Source organism: Abramis brama, assembly GCF_963993115.1.
Source record: "Abramis brama genome assembly, chromosome: 3".
In the NCBI taxonomy this organism is placed as follows: domain Eukaryota; kingdom Metazoa; phylum Chordata; class Actinopteri; order Cypriniformes; family Leuciscidae; genus Abramis; species Abramis brama.
The window spans coordinates 37,759,096-37,772,669 of record NC_139965.1 but is presented as its reverse complement, the minus strand read 5'-3'; the positions used below and the strand labels follow the sequence as shown (position 1 = coordinate 37,772,669).

The following is a 13,574-nucleotide window of genomic DNA, read 5'->3' as shown; positions in this document are numbered from 1 at the left end:
TGCTGTGATAGGGACGAAAACCAGATTGAAGTGGTTCAAAAAGATTGTTTCTCTAAATGTGACTGCAGTTGTGCCACAACTACCTTCTCAAGTAACTTGCCAACGAAAGGGAAGTTCGATATTGGTTCTATATAATTCAGTTCTATAATTGTTCTGAATGGTGTTGTTGAGGCCGGACTTCTTTAGAATTGGAGTGATGGCCGCTACTTTCAGATCAGGCGGAACATGGCAGTGGCAAGAGATCTGTTTATAATATGAGTAATAGGTTGAATAAGTCAAGGCAAAAGGGTTTTTAGAAGGTATGTTTGAATAGGATCAAGTGTACAGGAGGTAGAATTAGATTTGATAATCAGTTTTTCAACCACAGATGTATTTGTGATTAAAAAAGTGTCTAGCGGACGACCTATCAGATATGGAGTTGAATAGGAAGAAAACTTTCACAGAGATCAACAGAGCCAGTAAACAATTCTACAGAGGATGGTTTGACCAGTTTGTTTATCTCAGAGAAAAGAGCTTTAGGTTTGCCCTTGGCTTTGTTGATAACAGTAGAAATATAGTTAGAACGTGCAATGTTAAGTGCTTCTTTATATTTCACTACTGAATCTGAAAAAGCCATGGCATGGACAAGAAGGGAAGATTTTTTGTCTACAACACGCCTACATTTTGTTTTCATAACTCTAAACTCAGGGGTGAACCAAGGAGAGGAATGGGTAGATGAGACAGTTCTAGTTATTAGTTAACAAGCTCATCCAAAACATTACAAATAGATTCATCATAGGTTGAAATATCTCATCAGGACTCAGGAGATTGAGTGAGGAAGGAAGAGCAGAAACCGCAATATTTGCAGAGAAAAACTGTAAGCATAATCGGGTTAAGAACGTGCATTTAAATACACTCAATAAGTAACAGTGACAAGTGAGTAATACAAGCAGTAAAAATTCCCAGTGCTGATACTGGTGAATTATTCGAACAACATTCGAAGTATACAAATATAGGCTATATATTTGTACAATAAAAATACTAATAATATGTGCTTCTGTTGTTAAATCGAGCTTCTAGTTTCCACTGTCATTTAGGGTTGCGCGATATGCTCCATTTTCATATCGTCCTATCGTCAGCCTGTGAGATCGGCGATACACGATATTATCGTGAGGGGGCGGGGCTTACTTATTTGATTACTAACTTGCTTATTTACTCATCAATTTGCTTGTTTTATTACTTCGTTTTAAATGAGAATCTTTTTTCTATTTTGCTAGCAAAGGTGGAGTGTTTATTAATAGGCTAAATCAGGTTATTTCCTGGTATAGTGAGGTAAAAAAAAGATCCTAATCATTCTTGTATCTGACTCGGAGTATTTCAACATGTCAGCGGGAAATTTACGGACACACATTATCCTCTCATGCCGTTACAGATCTGCAGCATTTTGACTGTTTGACGAGATGTGAACACGTTTTAATTTCTTGATTCAAGAAAGAGTCGGAGTCTGCGATATATGTCCTCCTACCAGTGCTCTCTCTGTCTGGATGCACTTCACATGCGCACCGCACTTCAATAACGCAGGTGTTTTAAATGCCAGGAGAAATCAGAGGCAAAAATCTAAAAGTCGATCGGTTATACGCCGACTTAAACTTATGACTTGACTCTGATAAAGGAAAACGGGTTAATCCGTTTACATGACCACATGCATTGTCAGTTTATTCAGCATAATCGAGTTAATAACGTGCATGTAAACGCGCTCAATCCCTGAAAACGAAAGCAGAAACGGACTGAGCTTTCGCTGCATTAACAGCACGTTCTCTCAGAGTCGACGGTGGATAACGGTAGGCTACAGCAACTATCTTAATTTACTGGCTGAATATTTCTCTTGTGGACTTACATTATTGACAGCGAAAAAATTAGAAGAATATTTCTTGTTAAACAAGTTTAAAGTTGCTTGTGATTTTCACAGATGGCAGAGTTTCACAGATGCTTCGTGAACTAAAGACTTTTATTAGGCCTAGGCGGCCTATATCATTTTATTGATATTATTATTATAATTAATATTTTGTAATTGTATTGTTTTTAGTGTTATTCGTGTCATTAAATATTTTGTTAATGTGCAATGGAAACAAAATATAGGCTACTGACGAACAACGATGCCGCGTCTTCATCTAGGCTCTGTATAAAAATTATGCGTCTGTTAAAGCACTCTTGACAATTTGTGAATGGATCACCTTGCAATGAAATTTCGTTGTGGGATGTAGTTTTTGTTTTGTCTGTTTTAAAAACATTTTCTTTGAGGAGTCCTCATACGCGCGTGATATGGCGCAAGTGTGGTTATGTGGTGATGTCGTTATGAATTTAGGCAAGGCAAATATAATTGTAGTTCCTAATTAATTTAATAACTATACTAGCTTCATAATAATAATAATGATTTAATACATTAATGGAAAAACGAGCCAATTATCGTATTGATATCGTCAAAGGCATCTGCCATCGGCGATATCTCTGTCTATCGTCGATACACGATACTATCGTCTATCGGCACAACCCTACTGTCATTAGCAAAGAACATACAGTGTATCTGTGTTAAATAGGAATACATTGTAATAATGTTAATCTCATCCTGGGCACAGTATGCAATACCTGCACTGTTAGACAGTTCTTGTAATTTTACAGGAAATTCCTGGCTAATAGTTGCCGTAAATTTACTGTAAACAGTATACAGGACTGTTATTGTAATACTTAATACAACATCCCTACTGTAATTAATTACAATAATCATGTAAATTTACTGGTATTTGCCAGGAATTTCCTGTAATTTCACAGGATAGAATACTGTAAATATTACAGCAAAATGTTATATTTACGGCAACTCAGTAGCCAGGAATTTCCTGTAATTTCACAGGACAAATCAATATACTGTAAAACATTACAAGTATAAATATTACAAGTAAAAAGCTGTCATTTTCCGTATTGGCCAATTAAAAACACAACAATGGTAGATTTTCTTTTTTTTTAATTAACAAACTGTGCAAAAATACATATTACAAAAGTATCCACTTTATCACACATAAAACAAAATTTTACTTTTAAAGAGATACTCCACTTTTTTTGGAAATAGGCTCATTTTACAACTCCCCCAGAGTTAAACAGTTGAGTTTTACCGTTTTCGAATCCATTCAGCCGATCTCCGGGTCTTTAGAAGAATGTCAGAGTTTTTGGTCCCATTGACTTCCATAGTATATATTTTTTCCTACTATGGAAGTCAATGGGACCAAAAACTGTCTGGTTACTGACATTCTTCTAAAGACCCGGAGATCGGCTGAATGGATTCGAAAACGGTAAAACTCAACTGTTTAACTCTGGGGGAGTTGTAAAATGAGCCTATTTCCAAAAAAAGTGGAGTATCCCTTTAATGAAGAAGCTCACTTCCAGACATCCAGGCAGCCAATCATCAGGGGGAACATGATGATATGGAACAAAGGTGTCCAGCCAGACTTGAACTGCATAGGGGAAGTTGTTCATGTTACTATCCCATCAACTCAAAGTCCAGTTTTCTTAGGAGGGTGCAAACAGGTGCGTTGAGCCTGTGTCTCTTCTCGGCTTTACTGCCCGTCTGGGAGTGGATTCCACAAAAAGCTCTGAAAACCGAGAGAGAGGAAAAAAGTTAAAGTTTTCATATCTGTTAAATAATGACAAATACTGTGTAAAAAACATAAGTAACCTACTTGCTCATAAAATAAAATGACTTTGATGTATTTATTTAACATTAACAACTTTAACCATACAATTTAATTTAATGAATTAATGAAAGTTGTAATGTTAAACTGTTGTCCGTCAGTCTCTTCTGTTTACACAAATTATGTCCTGCAGGGGAAAACCAACTCTACTATAGAACAGACACTTAACAGCAATAGCTGGGTCTCCATCCAACTTTTTAATGCACATTTTAACCATTTGAAAAAGAAATCCTGACTGGAAACGGTTAAAATTCACATAAAATATTCTAATGTGAACAAAAACTTCTATGTGGATTGACAAATTTGCATTTTTTGCAATTATATCAGGTGTTTCAAGTTGCCCTGTCAACCTTACGTTTTGATCCCACAGCTGTTCACGACTCCTAGGTGCGTGACCATTTATAATTCGCATAACAGAGTTGATTGAAATGCTCTCCAATTAGAGGGTTTTTTTGCCAAATTTTTACGAATGCGTTTAAAAGTTATGTTTTAATTGGATGGAAACCTATCTATTGACATCATTGCATAGAATATATCATAGAACCTAACAATACTGGTAATAAGGTAATAATTCATGGGACGTTACATATGAGAATGATGGATTCACTTTACAGTAAGAATTATCATGAATTCATGTATAAATTCATGCATGAATTATGCATTCATATCTCATGAATCATCAGGAACTAACACGAGTTCAACGTTTTTCATTCATGACTTCATGAGTGAACAACACCTTAATTAAAGCATTAACTAAGATGGGTAAATCATCATGAATTATGATTTATTACGCATGATCATGATGTTTTCTTTGTTCACAGTTATACCACTGTTCATCAGTGTTTCTAAGGACCAGTCACCACTTTAGTTGAGGGGCCACACACATGAAGTCATTGATAGATAATGCTTAGTTAATGATGACTACTGTATTTGAATGTCAACAGTTCATGTCTTCTTCAAAGCCTGCAGGTGATGATGATGATGATGATGATGTTTATTTCAAACCTGCATTCTAATTTTCTCACAATCAACATAACAGGCAACATAGCAGACAAATTATACAAGTGCATGGTTTGAAAAGGAGGTGGACGAAGCAAACGCTTGTGGTAGTTGGACAGACCCCAAAATAGACCAATCACAGCTCAGAGCACACAGATTCTGTTGACATTCAAATACAGTAGTCATCATTAACTAAGCATCATCTATCAATGACTTCATGTGTGTGGCCCCTCAACTAAAGTGGTGACTGGTCCTTAGAAACACTGATGAACAATGTGCTAATGGTCGCATATGTGAACAAAGAAAAGCATCACGATCATGCATAATAAATCATAATTCATGATGATGTACTCATCTTAGTTAATTTTTTTATTAAGGTGTTGTTCACTCATGAAGTCATGAATGAAAAACGTTGAACTTGTGTTATTTCCTGATGATTCATGAGATATTAATGCATGAATGAATGCGTAATTCATGCATGAATTTATACATGAATTCATGATAATTAATGTACCCATACTGTAAAGTGTTACCTCATTTTCTTTATTAGTGTGTAAACAGTTTAAACATACCTTTGTATAAAGTGCCTGAGGCGTCTTTAGGATACTGCATGTTGAACACATAGTAAGCAGCGAAGGTTTCAGCCACTCCATTCAAAAGACTGTTTTGGGCCCCATCACAACTGTTCCTTCTATGAACACTTGTTGCGATTAGTGTCTCTCCTGAAATGCATTAACACAATATGATAATAAAAGGTGAGTAAATCATGGGGTAATTTTCATTTAAAAGTGAACTACTCTATAAAATAAGGGAAGAATTTACCTTGCACAATTAAGCAAGGTGTGCTGGATAGGTCTCTCTCTCTCTGGATATCAGCAGCTGTGGCAGAGGGCTAGGCTAGGGAATAAAAAACGTAAACATTACCAAATGTATTACCAATTACACAAATGCCAAATTAAAAATCTATTATTATTTTAGTCCATATAGTCTGCCAGGCAGCCACATGTAATTTGAGACAAACAAAATGGTTAACTTAATTTTAATACTACTGATAATTTGCTGCCTTTTCTGAAGACAAAGAGAGCATTGAAAGCTTTTCAACAGAACCCAGGCTCCGGAAAAAAAAATATTTTATGACGATGCTGGTTGGATTTAGTTGCGCACGCGCAGTTTATTTTAGATACAGACAGTTACATGACTGCTCTTCCAACCTGGTTTGCCAAGCACAAAGTAATGTTATAACATATGAGCATACCAGATGCTATATTCAGCTTATCTCACAGTTATAGCTGACTCACATAATTAAAGATACCAGCATTGTCGTTTAATTAAAGCCCATATTTCAACTAAAATTTGCTTGTGTTTATTCAGTGGCCGTAAAATCTAACGTTACAAACTTCGTTTATGCTAGTGTGCAAACCACGGCTTCAAGACCCCCGATTACAAGACAGCAAAGCCCTAATAATGTTATGACAGCCTGTCCAGTAGCACGTGTAATCAATGCAATAATAACCTGAGCTAACTGATCGGGCTAACGTTAATGCTTATTTTTAACAGTCTGGGCTAACGTTATTTGAGCTATCGTCATTGTGGTGGTTTTCCATTAACGTTAGGCTACGTTACAAGCTCAGCTCTACTCGATTCTACTCACCATGTTTGTTTTTCCATTGAAAATAGTGCCGTGTATCTGCATGTGGTAACGTTACTATTTTCTTTATGGATTGAGTAACTTAAAGAAGACGCCGCTTCACCGCGGTCAGTTCAGGTTTATAACGTCGTTACCCGGGAGTGAGCGGGGCGAGTTGAGCTAACGTTATATCTAACATTACTCTAGCTAATGTTACTGAAATATACCAAGCGAAAAATTGTGAATATCTCGTACCTTGTAGCTGCATGTGGTAACTTTTTTCCGTATGGGTTGAGTAAGAAGACGCCACTTCACCGCGGTCAGTTCATGGTGTTGTTTTACCGGGAGTGAGCGAGTCGAGTCGGGGCGAACGTCACAGAAGCTAATGTCACTGAAATATACCAAACGAAACAATCACCACTCATATGACCGGTATTAATATATCCATAGACTTATAAAAATAGATGGCATGTTAACGTTTCATACCTGAGATGTGTTCCTTCCAAAAGCTGCTTCTTCCAAAAGTGTTTGATTCTGGTGCCGTTGGCCGCCGCGGTACCGCGCAATTTCAAAATTCAAATCGCAGCAATCCCACAATGCTATGCGGTGGCTGTAAAATAATGCTTCTACAGTGTAGTTACAACAAAATTACAGGACTGTCCATAAATTTCCCATCATGCATTTGTATTTACAATAAAAACATGAATACAATATGTTGTTGTAAATTTTATTGTAAAAATTACATCAATTGCTAACAGTGTGCTCTTCCTCTCTCATCTCAATCACCTTCTCTCTCTGTCTCCTTATCTTGACCTGACCTGTATATTTATCTTCCCAAAGCTGAGCTTTGATTAATAGTCTTTGCAAACTGATTTTTTTCTGTCGGTCGTTTAAAACTTCTATCCTAAAACAGCTGTTTATTTTAGATACTTGCATGTTATCTCGCACTTTATAACTGTTTACTGAAGCGTGAAGCGGCTCAGCAGCTTCTGTGAACATAAAGCCCCCTACTTTTATTTTATTGGTCATCTTAAACATTGACACTGGTGAGCGGTGTTAGTCCGCTGAAGCAGCTCAGATCATGAGAAGGTCGGTTATCGTCATAATGTGCATATAATATCCTAATATCATAATATCCTTGCTGCACCAAATTAGAGTTAATATTAGGCAATTACTTCACAACATTCATTATAGAAAAATTACAGAGGTCCAGACCATGGAGACCTCAATGGTGGGTACGGCCTTCCTATTGCTCTATTGCTCTTCCATGACAAGAATTTTCAGTTAACATGTAACACATTTAAAAAGTACTGTAAAAATACAAATGTATTCATACAGTACTGATGTAGCTGCTGCTGTTCAGAGATGTGATGTTCCTGTGGGTGGGTGGGTGTATGTATATATACAGTCGTGGTCAGAATTAATCATACCCCTGGTAAATATGATCAAAAATGGCTGTAAAAAATAAATCTGCATCGTTTATCCTTTTGATCTTTCATTCAAAAAATTGCCAAAATCAAACCTTTCATTTAAGTAAAAGAATTGAAATTGGGGGGTAAATCACATTATAAAATAAATATTTTTCTCCAAAACACGTTGGTCACAATTATTCATACCCTTTTATTAAATACCTTTTTGCAATCTCCTTTTGCCAAGATAACTGCTCTGAGTCTTCTTCTATAATGCCTGATGAGTTTGGAGAACACCTGACAAGAGATCAGAGACCATTCCTCCATAGAGAATCTCTCCAGATCCTTCAGATTCCCAGATCCATGTTGGTGCTTCTTCTGTTCAGTTCACTCCACTCATCAGGTCAGGGAACTGGGACGGTCATGGCAGCAGCTTCATTTTGTGCTCCCTAACACATTGTTGTGTTGATTTTGATGTTTGTTTTGGATCGTTGTCCTGATGGAAGATCCAACCACGGCCCATTATAAGATTTCTAGCAGAAGGCGTCAGGTTTTGATTTTTTATCTGTTGATATTTGATAGAATCCACGATGACATGTATCTGAACAAGATGTCCAGGACCTCCAGCAGAAAAATATGCCCACAACATTAAAGATCCAATGGTATATTAAATTGTACACATGGGGTACTTTTTATCCTTGTGTGCACCAAACCCATCTAGCGTGTTTGCTGGCAAAAAGCTCTTTTTTTAGTTTCACCTGACCACAACCCTGTGCCGTTTGAAGTTCCAGTCGTGTCTGACAACTGAATATGCTGGAGTTTGTTTTTGGATGAGCGAGGAGCATTTTTCTTGAAAACCTCCCAACAACATGTGGTGATGTAGGGGTGTTTTTTTTTTTTTTTAATAGGCTTTCTGACCCCAAGACTCAACTAATCTCTGCAATTCTCCATCTGTGATTATTGAAGAGTCTTTGGCCACTCAAACTTTCCTCCTCACCGTGCAATAAGACAATATAGACACACGTCCTCTTCCAGGAGGATTCGTAACATCTTTAGTTGATTATGACTTCTTAATTACTGCCCTGATGGTCAAAATGGGGATTTTCAATTCTTTAGCTATTCTCTTACAGCCACTTTCTATTTTGTGAAGTTCAACAATCTTTTGCTGCACATCAGAACTATATTCTTTGGTTTTACTCATTGTGATGGATGATTAAGGGAATTTGGCCTTTGTGTTTCCTCATATTTAAACTCCTGTGAAACAAGAAGTCATAGCTGGACAATTTCATGTTCCTAGTCACCCTGGTGTGCTAAAAAAGTTAAATATTAATGGGAATATACTTCAGAGATATATGTATATATCTAATTCAAATTTTTTGGAAAGGGTATGTGTATTATATATATATATATATATATATATATATATATATATATATATATATATATATATATATATATATATATATATATATATATATATACAGACTAGAGATGCGCGGTTGGCGGTTACTCCGCGGATAAACCGCGGATCGGGCGGATGACGTGACGAAAAATAATATTTTAATTCAATTTGGGCGGGTGGCGGGCGGTTGAACCAATCAAATGAAAAATATTATGTATACAGCAATCAGCGGATGGCGGGCGGGTGCGGTTTTGAAAATTGGTCAAAAACGTTGGTGCGGATGGATGGCGGACGGATGATGAGTTTTGTGATGCGGTTGCGGATGAAATAATAGCCCATCCGCGCATCTCTAATACAGACCCTTTCCAAAAAATTAGAATATCATGGAAAAGTTTATTTATTTCCATAATTCCATTCAAAACGTTAAACTTCCATAGATTATAGATTCAGGGCCCACAACTTAAACGATTTCAAGTATTTAGTTGTTTATTTGTACATAATTTGGGCTTCCAGCTCATAAAACCCACGAAAACAGGATTTCAAAAAATTTGAATATTACATGAAATCACACAGTAATTACACAGTGATAACATGGTCATTGAACCAGGTTTTGGTTCTTTTGGCAGTGTGGGCAGGTGCAAATCCTGCTGGAAAATGAAGTCATCATGAAGTGCTCTGAAAATGTCCTGGTAGACGGCTGCGTTGACTCTGGATTTAATAAAGCACAGTGGACCAAAGTCCTCTTTTCTGATGAGAGCAAATTTTGCATCTCATTTGGAAACCAAGGTCCCAGAGTCTGGAGGAAGAATGGAGAGGCACACAATCCAAGATGCTTGAAGTCCAGTGTGAAGTTTCCACAGTCTGTGTTGGTTTGGGGAGCCATGTCATCGGCTGGTGTTTGTCCACTGTGCTGTCCACTCAACGCAGCCGTCTACCAGGACATTTTCAGAGCACTTCATGCTTCCTTCAGCAGACAAGCTTTATGCAGATGCTGACTTCATTTTCCAGCAGGATTTGCACCTGCCCACACTGCCAAAATAACCAAAACCTGGTTCAATGACCATGGTATCACTGTGTAATTACTGTGTGATTTCATGTAATATTCTAATTTTTTTCATGTAATATTCTAATCCTGTTTTCGTGGGTTTTATGAGCTGGAAGCCCAAATTATGTACAAATAAACAACTAAACACTTGAAATTGTTTAAGTTGTGGGCCCTGAATCTATAATCTATGGAAGTTTAACGTTTTGAATGGAATTATGGAAATAAATAAACTTTTCCATGATATTCTAATTTTTGGAAAGGGTCTGTATATACATATACTGTACATATACACATACATATATATACATATATACACACACACAACGGCAGCCGGCAGGCCAATTTAGCAAACATTCCATGTCATGAATATTTATGGAATATAAAATGTAAAACAGAGTTTGATCACTGAATGGATCACACAATGAAAGAATGTTTAGAAGTTGTGAAGAGTTTCACAATTTCATTAAGAATCAACTCAGTTGCACAAAAAGCCATGTGCATTTAGTCATTGTGACAATTGTACTTACTCTTTTGCACACATGTGCCTAAACGCATGCAATTTGCTTAAATCAATAAGAAATTCAAATCTGATGTGAACAAGGAACTAATTTAAAATAATCTAAACTTATTGTTTTGAGGAAAAAGTCTAATTTGAGAATTAAGCCAAAGCAATTGAGAAACACTGTAATTCTAAATCCTAATCTGTGATCCGTAATTGTTTTGATACGCAAGGAAGGACTCATGTACAGTCAGAAGTTCTTTGTCATAGAAATTGTTTATTACAGTTTATGTATTAGTGAATCAAGTCAGTAACTAAACGGTTACTGTTCCTCTTGATATATAAATCATGTTATTTAAATTGTAATTTAAACAACAAATGATCAAAGAATATTTCTATTATAATTGCTGGATTTGTGTTTTTTTTTTTATTTGTTTGTGGCGATAATATTGTTAAATACAATTCATTTAAATTATTTTTATTATGAGTATTGTAAATTGTATTACTCTTAAGTTCGCCATGAATATAGCCTTTGATGCTGGTATGACATTAAAAGATGGATGGATGAATGGATAGATATAGATACCCTTGAAAAATTTGATTGCACCTTTTACCGGACAATGTGCTGTTCATGGAATTATCAAGTAATTTTTTTTAGCAGTTTTCACAATATTGTAAATCTTTAGTTCAGTCTTATTGGATATTCTGTAAAGCTTGTCAGACCTAGCTACCGTAACCGACGGTGATGAAGTTTAGTGTTTAAAAGTTTTCTTCTAATTGAGAATTTATTAGGATTGCCATTGTGTAGCCTTTGCTTGAACATTTTGTTTATCATTTAAATAATAGGATAATATAATAATATCAGTAAAAACAGGCAAGCATACAACAGCAGATGTTCATCAAACAAGGACGTCGGACATATATGAGGGGATTCCAGAGAAAGGTCGTCTTCATCATCCAGTGTTCTCGTATGATGCGGATTGATGAGGACTCGAGCCATTCATCTTAGGAGTAGAAGAGCTTAAGCAGTCTAAGTGAGCATGAATGGAGATGATGAGCCCTTCCACTTAGACCTAATGATGGTAGATTAAGCCTTGATTAATCATTGATCTCCATATCCCTCTCTCCTTAAGATAGAAGGATATAAAGATCCTTAAAGGCCCATGTCCCCCTTGGGCTGTGCTCATTATGGGGCACTATCAGGAGTGCATGCTTGCCTTATATCACGAGTCTTGCCTTGTGCATCCTCTCTCTCCTCTTCACCCATTGGCTAAATGAGATTAAATTGCATTCACAATGAAGCTTTATATGGAAAACAGCCGAAAGAACAGATGAGTCAGTTAAACCTTTGCCTGTTCATTTGTCAAAAGTTCACAGATGAGATGGATTAAAAAAATAAGGGTTTTCAACCTTTCTTGGGGTTTGACGCCATGTCGAAACAAAGTGGTAAATTGGGGGATGGGGAGTCATCACACAGTGCTGGCTCATTTTAAGCAGTTTTTTTATGACATATGTTATTTTTTTGTGCTGTTCTTTTTTTTAAGCATAGTAAAAGATGAGTTCATATTGGTTGTTTAGACAAAACTAGCTAATCGGTTATTTCCGTTCAGTGGCCAAAAAAAAAAAAGAGTTGCGTGAAAGAACTAAGAGTGAATTAAAACCTTTGTCTCCTCCAGGTCTGATAAACAAGGAGTGTTGTGAATGCAAGCAAACTATGTGTGCATGTTACAAATTACAGTTCCTTGTGTCAATTAGCATGCAGCAGTCAGTTGTCAAAACCTATTTGTGTGAGAGTCGACCCGACTACAGACCTAATGAATGAAAGCTACATTCATTAACTCTGTTGTTTGACAGATCTTTATGTGGAGTTTGGCTTGAGTATAAACTGAACAGCTAGGCTATTCATTCCAATTACAGTGACAGTCAGTGTTTAGGACCCTAGTTGAACTGTCAACACAATCTCAAAACAATTGCTTTCAGGTGAACGAGTGTTTGAAGGGCAAATGTTATAAACCGAGTTGGGTTGATGGCAGAATTCCATGGTCAACGTATCAATGTATACGTTTGTCGGTAAATCCGGGAGTCTCTCCTCCTGTTTATGTACAGTTGTCGGAGCAGAGGAGGGAAGGACGGGTGTTATCGAGGCCTCTCAGCTGTTTTGTTCAATGCCCGATGTACAAAGAGAACGGGCGCGGTGGCGGACACCTTCCAGAGATGCCAGCTTTGCGCGAGGGGAATCAAAGCTTCGCCATCACTTTTTATCTGCCCGTGCCACCTGGTTGGTGGGAGAGGCGCATGCGGCGTGCCTCCAGCTGTTAGCCCTTTGGAAAAATCTGAGGGAGGAGGATTTTAGCAATGGATCATCTATTGGTGAGCTGGATGGTGGAGTATCCCTCCTCTGAGAGCAGATGGATAGTTAGGTCAGAAAGAAAGAGGGAATGTGAGATTGATGGGAGAAATGGAGAGGGTGAGTTTTTGTGCTGTAGTGATTTTTTTGATGGACACCTGGGGAGAAGGGATGAATGTCCTGCTGTGAGTAGAGAGAGAAAGAGAAAAATGGATAGGGGAGGTTAGTTGTGCTCGAAGTACCATAAAATCCAATGATAAGTTGATCTCATAATTGAGATGAAAACAGAAATGGGATAAAAGTGCTCAGCAGGGGGGCCACACTCTGAGAGAAACTGTAACATGTGAAGGTCTGAGTAAATTATATAGAAATGGAGGTGGGGAATCACTAACACAATGGTTCAAGATGAGGAGAGAGAATGGAGACTATTTGCCAGTTTCAAATGGGTAGCGCAAGAGAAGGAGCAGGTTTGGAGTAATGGACTGATTGTGTAAATGTTACATAATCAGAATATTAAAAAAGGT

The 13,574-nt window shown here is 37.1% G+C and overlaps 1 long non-coding RNA gene across 2 annotated transcripts; it reads right to left on the bottom strand.

Moving 5' to 3' along the window:
* Positions 1–3,272: 3,272 nt before the first annotated feature.
* On the bottom strand, positions 3,273–7,096 carry LOC311079970. 2 transcript variants are annotated; one of them, XR_014605480.1, is made up of 5 exons: positions 6,835–7,096; positions 6,604–6,739; positions 5,544–5,618; positions 5,294–5,443; positions 3,273–3,623 (listed from the first exon to the last, which is right to left on the bottom strand). It is a non-coding gene; the product is annotated as an uncharacterized lncRNA (long non-coding RNA). The 2 variants fall into 2 exon arrangements; XR_014605481.1 differs by having other exon boundaries at positions 3,276–3,623; positions 6,604–7,096.
* Positions 7,097–13,574: the final 6,478 nt, after the last annotated feature.